Source organism: Eptesicus fuscus, chromosome 10, assembly GCF_027574615.1.
Source record: "Eptesicus fuscus isolate TK198812 chromosome 10, DD_ASM_mEF_20220401, whole genome shotgun sequence".
In the NCBI taxonomy this organism is placed as follows: Eukaryota; Metazoa; Chordata; class Mammalia; order Chiroptera; family Vespertilionidae; genus Eptesicus; species Eptesicus fuscus.
Genome location: NC_072482.1, coordinates 43627471 through 43635679, shown reverse-complemented (window position 1 = coordinate 43635679; position 8209 = coordinate 43627471). Strand labels below are relative to the sequence as shown.

At 42.3% G+C, this 8209-nt stretch overlaps 1 long non-coding RNA gene and 2 other non-coding genes across 5 annotated transcripts; all 3 read left to right on the top strand.

The window, feature by feature from the left end:
* The first annotated feature begins 5519 nt into the window (after positions 1-5519).
* LOC114227493 (uncharacterized) lies at positions 5520-8209 on the top strand. 3 transcript variants are annotated; one of them, XR_008557298.1, is made up of 6 exons: positions 5520-5550; positions 6085-6131; positions 6242-6319; positions 6409-6473; positions 6694-6761; positions 6970-8209. It is a non-coding gene; the product is annotated as an uncharacterized LOC114227493 (long non-coding RNA). The 3 variants fall into 3 exon arrangements; XR_008557299.1 differs by having other exon boundaries at positions 5525-5613; XR_008557297.1 differs by having other exon boundaries at positions 5525-5641.
* Positions 6532-6601, top strand: LOC114231149 (small nucleolar RNA SNORD50). Its single transcript, XR_003617125.1, has one exon. It is a non-coding gene; the product is annotated as a small nucleolar RNA SNORD50 (small nucleolar RNA).
* Positions 6808-6879, top strand: LOC114231147 (small nucleolar RNA SNORD50). The gene has a single exon (XR_003617123.1). It is a non-coding gene; the product is annotated as a small nucleolar RNA SNORD50 (small nucleolar RNA).

Below are 8209 nucleotides of genomic sequence, written 5' to 3'. Positions count from 1 at the left end.
TTCCCCCTTCCTGTCATTGGAGCTGCTATTTTCTTGGCTGACAGGCTCTACTCTACCTCCTCTCTTTCCCTACAGTTCATCATCATCATATACTACTACTAGAGGCCCGATGCACAAAATTCGTGCAAGGGGCTCGGCCCTCACAGCCCTGGCTTCATCCGGAAGGACATCCAGAAGGATGTCCAGAAGGTCTTTCAGCTGTCCGGTCTAATTAGCATATTACGCTTTTATTATTATAGATTTTTCCTTCAACACAGCAATGTCATCTCCTGATGACATGATTATGAGTTTGGGGTCAAAAGATTTGCAAATGTTAGTTAACTGAGACCTCTGTGCCTCACTTTTCTCATCCGTAATATAAGGTTTGAAATACATACCAGGATTGTTTTGAATGATCCAATGCATACAAGAACCTAACAGCACATAAGTTCTCATTATATGTTGTTCTCTTTCCTGCCTTCCATTTCCATGGCCAAAATTATAGTGGTGTCCCCTCACAATAACTCATCTAAGTGACTGTACCCATTTCTAAACTCTGCTCTTAATCTTTCGCTCCCAAACACTTCCTAAAACATTATTTGGTTCACAGTATGATCTTACCCAAAATTATTTAATGACTGACTAATTTTTAAAGAAAAAGTATCTAAAGTTGGGTGGATACTTCTTACTAAACTATAAACTCTTTCAGAAGGGCAAGGACTTTTTGTATTCATATTATCTCACTGAAGCACACCATGTACCAAGGGCTCAGTAAACATTTCTTTCAAAAAAATGACTAAAATGATGACCTTATCTGAACGTTTGTTACAGAATAGGAAAATTTATTTTCAGTATGCTAAATTCCTATGGTCACTTTTAATTTTAGTTCTGACCTATATATAATCTTTCTTAAATCACTTCAAATATTTCATAGCAATCTGTTTGACTGTTTTATATGTGGGAGCAATGACTGATGGCTTCATCCACCAGTATGTTTTTCTGTTCCTTGAAGAAATAAACATCTTGAATGAGTTGTGTACTGGCTTCAGTCATCATCCATGTTCACTTGAGGGCAGTGTTGTTAATAATCAGGCTCCAGATTAATTTCATTTTGCATTGTATTTGTCAGAGTTATGAGTTAAAAGCAAAATGGAATGTTTGTTTAAAAAGACTAGAATATGTATTAGGTGTGCAGTACTCCACTTACCCTAACACAGTGGTTCTCAAACTTCTATATGCATATAAATCACCCTAGATCCATACTGTCCAATATAGTAACCACTATCTATGTGGCAATGGAGTACTTGATAGTCAAAGTGAGATGTTCTGTGAGTATAAAATATACACCAGATTTTAAGGACTGAGTACAAGAAAAAGGAATGTAAAATATCTCAATAACATATTGGTCATGTTGAAATGAAAACCTTTTGGTTATATTGGTTTAAATAAAATGTATTAGAATGTCATCTGATTTTTTTAATTTTTAAAAAATGTGGCTACTGGCATATTTTAAATTACATATGCAACTCACATTTATGATTCATGTTATGTTCCTGTTGAACAGTATTGCCGAGATGCTTGTTTAAAATGTTTCCCAGGTCTCACTTTTAGAGATTCTGCTTTAAGAGTTCCAGATTAGGGCCCAGAAATCAGTTACTTTTTAGCTCTCCAAGTAATTCAATTGCTAAGTCACTATAAGAAGTCATTGTTTTATATTGCTTTGACCAGATGATTTTGATAGTGTTCAGTACAGTAGTGATTCAAAGATAACAAAGAGAGCAATCATTCTCAATTTCGATTATGTAATAATCTCCATCCTATAATAGTCATGTGTTTCAATTAGTGAAACACACTTCCAAATATAATCACAATACAATAATTTGGTGGAAGTGGAAAGAAGGTGGGAGCAATTAAGCAATATCTATCACAAGTTTTTTTTTAATATGTTTTTATTGATTTCAGAGAGAGGAACGGAGAGGAAGAGAGAGGGAGAGGAAGAGATAGAAACACCAATGATAAGAATTATCAATAGGCTGCCTCCTGCACGCCCCCTACTGGAGATCAAGCCCACAACTCAGGCATGTGCCCTGACAGGGAACCAAACCATGACCTCCCGGTTCATGGGTCAACACTCAACCACTGAGCCACACTGGCCAGGCTATCACAAATATAAGTGTACATAATCTTTGACTCACTTCTAGAAATTGATCTTGCAGGTCTTCTCACAAGCTCACTATTACATATCTATAATTCAGTTCAGCACTATTGATACTGCTGTAATTATCTAGTTATTAATAATTGGAAAGGAGAAAAGGAGAAAGCCAGACATTTGGGCAGCTTCACCAGAAAGCTGAAATTTCACACTCTCCAGGGAATCCCTGGCCCATTCCCTGAAAAACACTGGGGGGAGCGGTCCAATAAAGGGGAGATAGATGCATGTATTGTGAAGTTGGGGTGACATAGGAAAGGTACTTGCCTGTCAGTCAAACCTGGGAATAGAGATTATTGGCCAGAGTAGGCAAGGCCACTGCAAGTCCATGAAAATTTAGGGATACACAACCTTCCAAACAAAGGAATTCTCTCTCTTGGTTCCCTGGTTCCTTTGGTTTTGTCCTGCTTCCTTGCATTTGCCTGTGTTCCCTCCATAGCCATGTGACCATGCAGACCCCACACACAATAGACTAATGGACTGCAACTGGGAACACAAATTTAAGCTACCCTGATGCTTGGCTGGACACTCACTGATTCTAGCTCTGCTGAAGCCACAGCTACTCTTCTTCCTTGGGGAGATGAAGGGAAATGTGACCTTGGAAACTCAGGGGTTTGATTCCACAGAAATAATGCTTTCTACAATACCTCATCCTCCCGTGCGAGTCTCAGAAAATTCTTTTTCTGGAGCTATCTCAAGAAATCCGCCCCCACCAGCAACCGGCGTGGACAAGGACCTCTCTCCACCAATAATATTATAATGAAATATTGGGAAATAATTAAATAAATTATGATACATCCAATTGAATGCTATGCAGGCTATAAACAGGAATATTGATCTATATGCACTGATATGAAAAGATGTCTAGGACATTTATGAAGGGACAAAGCAAGTTGCAGAAATGTATATAGATCCTATTTATGTGAAAAAATATGAACATATATACTGAGTGGCCAGATTATTATGACCTCTGAACGCATAATAATCTGGCCACTCAGTGTATATCCTATATAATAAAAGGCTAATACGCAAATTGTCCCCTCGACCAGGAGTTTGACCAGCAGGCAGGTTGGCCAACCGCCCATGTCCCCTCCCCCGAGCCAGGCTGGCCAGACCCCACCCATGCACGAATTCATGCACTGGGCCTCTAATACACACACATACACACACACACACACACACACACACACACACACTGAGTGGCCAGATTATTATGGGTTCAGAGATCATAATAATCTGGCCACTCAGTATAATTGTACAGACAGTTCCCAACTGATGATTACTTGACTTACAATTTTTCGACTTTACAATGGTACAAAAGTGATAATCTAGTAGAAACTGTACTTTAAGTTTGATTGTCTTCCTGGCCAGCAATATGTGTTAGGATACTGTCTCCTGATGCTGGCCAACAGCAGCAAGCTACATCTCTCAGTCAGGTAAGCTATCACAGGATAACCAACCCATACTCCATGTTGTATTCATTGTATTAGATGATTTTGCCTAACTGTAGGCTAATGTAAGTGTTCTGAGAACATTAAAGGTAGGCTAGACTAAGCTGAGATGTTCCGCAGGTGAAGTGTATTAAATGCATTTTCTTTGAAAGAGATTTTCAAATTACTAAGGGGTTTACTGGGATGTAACTCCATCATAAGCCAAAGAGCATCTGTATATGCACAGAAAGCTTCAAAAATTGTTAATAGTGGTTACTGTTAATATGAAAAGACTCCCAATGATATGGAAAGGAACTTTTACTTTTTATACACGACTGTATTGTTTGTTATTTTTATTGATTTTTTAAAGAGAGGAAAGGAGAGGGATAGAGAGTTAGAAACATCGATGAGAGAGAAACATTGATTCAGCTGCCTCTTGCACACTCCCTACTGGGGATGTGCCCGCAACCAAGGTACATGCCCTTGACTGGAATCGAACCTGGGACCTTTCAGTCCGCAGGCCGACGCTCTATCCACTGAGCCAAACCGGTTAGGGCGGAACTTTTACTTTTTATACACGACTGTATTGTTTGTTATTTTGAGCAATGTGCAAATTTACGTTGTACACTACAAAACAGTATCTAAAACCCTACATAATGCCAAGGCAAGGAAATTCCTCATCACTTTGGTTCCTGTTATAGAAATCTGCTTTTCACTATTATCCTTCACTCTGTAATCTGGTCTTTATTTTAATTTTCTAAAACCCATCCCATTCATTCCTTCAACCTTTTCCCCAGGCAGAAAAATAAAGAACGATGCACAAAACCATGTGTTCCTTAGACAAAAATCCAACACAGCAACAGAATTAGTAATGAGTGCTATGAAGACTTGCATTTTCAAATGCTGACCTGTTTAAATGTCATGTGTGCTTGTGTGCACACACGCATATATTGACTCGCACATAATTAATACACCGTTGCTACAGAACTTTTTGAGTGTCCTTTGGATCAAGTATTCCGCTATCGTTCTCAAATGAATCTTTCTCCTGCATTCATTTGAACTTAGTACAAAGGAAGTAAAAATAGCAAAGCTTTTCAGTTGTGTGAACTTAGGCAAATCACTTGGCTGCTGTAGGCCTCCGTTTTCTCCTCTGCCGGAAGGAATATTCACCTCGCGGATTTGCTGTCGCAGGGAGAATTCTATGTGCTGAAAATAGAGTGCAACAGCAGCGCCTGCCACTAGGAAGCCTGGGGGTGGGGTGGGCGCCATAGGGCCTCGCCCCGGGCCGCGTGCCGCGCGGCCGGCCGGCCGGCTCTCCGCAGGCGCGGCGCTCTCCCCGGGGACCGGAGCAGAAACGCGGCGCTTTCACAAACTTTCTCCTCCCGAGCAGTTCTACCCGCCAATTTCTCTCTCCCGCCGCCGGGCGTCCACTCCCTCCAGGCGCCAGCCAACCCAACCTCTCGAGTGGAGCACAGGCTGAGGCCGCCCCACGCTGCAGAACTGAAGCCCACGCTCATGCCGGGCCGTCGGGTCCGTCCCGGGCGGACTTGGCTCGCGGCGGGCAGTAGCCTGGCCTCCAACCACGCCTGTTCGTTTGAATTCTGGCGCCACCCCCGCGCCACGTAGAGCCAGACTCGGTAGCGACCCAGAGCAGCGCGCCAGCGGGCGCGCGCCGAGGACTGAGCGGGCACGCGGCGGGCGAGCTGTGGGCGGGCGGCGCGCACACCACGCCCGGAACGAGTCCCCCCCAGGAAAAGAGCCGCCACGCGCACGCTCCCTCAGGAAAGGTCCCGCCCCCGTCTTCTCTCGCGTCCAATGGCTATGCGAGGGCGGGGCCGCCTCGGTCTGACTCGGGAGAGGCTATATAGGGAGCTGCTGGCAGCGCAGCTCGCTCTTTTGCGTCTGGACTTGGGGGCCGGTTGTGTGTTCTCGGTGAGTCGGGTGTCGGGGGCGAGGATTCGAGCGGACCCCGGAGGCCCGGGCTTCAGGTGGAAGGTGCAGAATTGGGAAAAGGCGTGTGGATGTGAGTGAGCTTAGCGTGTTATATGGAGAACTGGCGAGCGGGGAAGGCGCAGCCGAGTTGCCACGTGTCCCGAGTCGTGGTGGCTACGGCTTGGCGCTTAGGCTTGAGGCTGCTGGTGGCCGTCGGCGCTGCGCGCGGCCTGGGTCCTGAGCCCGGGCGGCCGGCTGGCCGAGCCTGAGCAGCGGCAGGAAAACCACATTCCCAGGATTGGGGGCTAGGCGTTAGCTTTACCTGAAGGCAAGGGTCTTCTGTCGCCGGATGAAACGGTTATTTCAAAATGGACAGCCTCTGATTTCTGCCGGAGACGGTTGTCCTGTGGCCAGGTGGCGCTGTGTGCAAATCGGATCACTGAACGGGGGAAGGTTTTTTTTTTTTTTTTAGTACTGAACACCTTGAACTCTATTCCGTTAGTGCTTAGTTTTAAATAGATTGATTCCCCGCAGGAACGATGGCGCTCGGTGTAACGAAGCTGTTACGTGAAGATGCTAAGGTAAGTGCCGTTGAGCGTTTAGTTTTTATTTAAACAGAAGAGATCAACCTGTTGATTTACAAAAATAAAAGATGGTGCATCATTTGAAATTTGCTTGCCTTCTTAACTAGATGCAAAGGAAAATTCCAAAGCTTATGGGAGAATATTTGCTGGAAAATTACCCGGCTAAAACCTGACGATGTTGCCAGGTATGTATGTGTTGGGCTAGTATTTTTGATTCGGCGTATATATTTAGTCTATATGTAGTCAAAATGAATTTTTTTTTGTTTTTGAACAGCATCCTGGGAGTTGATGAATACTAATGAAGCTGTGGATGTCCCTGGCTGTCAGATTCGTTTTGAAGTAAGTTGTGTGGCTTACAAGAAAGTGGCTTACCTTTTAATGTTTTGGTTTATGGTCTAATCAATGATGAAACCTATCCCGAAGCTGATTGCCTGAAGAAAAGCATAAACGGATTCGGCTTCTGAAATAAGACCAGTATGGAAAATGAAATAAATTTTTGTTACCTGCAAGGGGAAAACTACCTCACAATAGTTTTGTGTCTTGTTTTCTCTGCCAACAGTGAGGGGTCGCTGTCTGCCTGTGGAAGAGACCGGTTTGCTAGGACGTTTTTAAGCTGTAACCATTTCTGTGAGTCACATATTTTGCTTAACAGTCAATATTGTGTCCTTGGTCTTATCTGTGATGATCCTATCCCGAACCTGAATTTCTGTTGAAAAAAACTTAATACGGATCTGGCTTCTGAGATAGACCATTATAAGGACAATAGCATTTTTGGAAATTTTCGTAAGTTCTGATATTGGTAGGTTTGTAAATCTGAAGTGTTTTCTTTTCCTAGGAACTAGTGTTACAAGATTTACCTGCCTGTTGTATGGAAAACTGGTGATCAGGAAAAGCTCTTCGTATTATGGACATGGAAAGAAAACATGCAGATCAAGATTATCTGGAGTAATTTTTAGTCATGGCACACGGTCCTGGATGCCCACAGCCTGTTAACTAGGAGATTACTTCCTAGCTCTGTTTCTAGGAGTGCGTGTCAAACTTAAGTATTTGTAATGGAATTTTTCACCCCAGTTTTAGGAGTCTTGTAATCAAATAATTGGATGAATGTCTTATCTTTGGTTAAGTATTAAATGTAAAATGTGTAATTAAAGCTGAGTGAAAGTTTATGTTTAATGAAGATGGAGAGACGGCCTTTAATGGGATAGGATGGGTATAATTGTAATTTGAAAGAATGTTTAAACTAAAAAATGGGGAGTAATAATGAGACTAAAAAGGGCACAGTGTGGCAGTTAAAGGTCACTGAAAATCTGGGTTGGAACTAGTCAAACATTGTACAGAATGGATTTAGTGTAAACAGTAATGGCATCTGATCTATCCCAGGTGGTTAGGTCCCCATTCATGATTATTTTCCCTAAATAGTTCCCAAGCCCATATTTAAATACCATGGTCAAAACGCCAAACTTTTTTCTTCAGTGAGCAGTAATCTTTTCCCTAAAAATGTTTTCTTGCCTTAGAAGAATTCTATTTTGAAATTATACAGTTCAGGAGAGGCTCTGGAAATGTTTCTTGCGCCCATATTAAAATGATGAACTAAAATTAAAAGGGCTCAGTATTTGGGGTATCTGCACATTATAAAACCAGGTGCAAAAAATTCCATAGTGGCTACAGTTTGGGGAAATTAAGGGACCTTGAGACTTGTTTCAATGAGAGATCAATTAACATTGTGAGTATCCTGATATTACCAAAAGGAATGAGGAAAAACTGACCTTAGATAAATCCTTAGAGGTAAAGTACACCTTCAGATAAGTATTCAATGAGATTGTGACCTCATTGATTATACAGTAAATTTTAAGTGAACAATGAATGGTAAAAGACTAATTGGGATCCTACACAAAACTTTCAGACAAGTGGCTACCCTTAGTCAGAGCTGGCAAACAAACTTCAAAGCCAGGCAAAGTTGTGAAATAGACAAAATTATCCCTCTGACCTTTTCCTGCAGTTCTGGTTTTGCTTCTTTCTCCCAATTCTTGTAATGTCACATTTTCTTAGTTAATAAATTATGTGCATTTACTTTA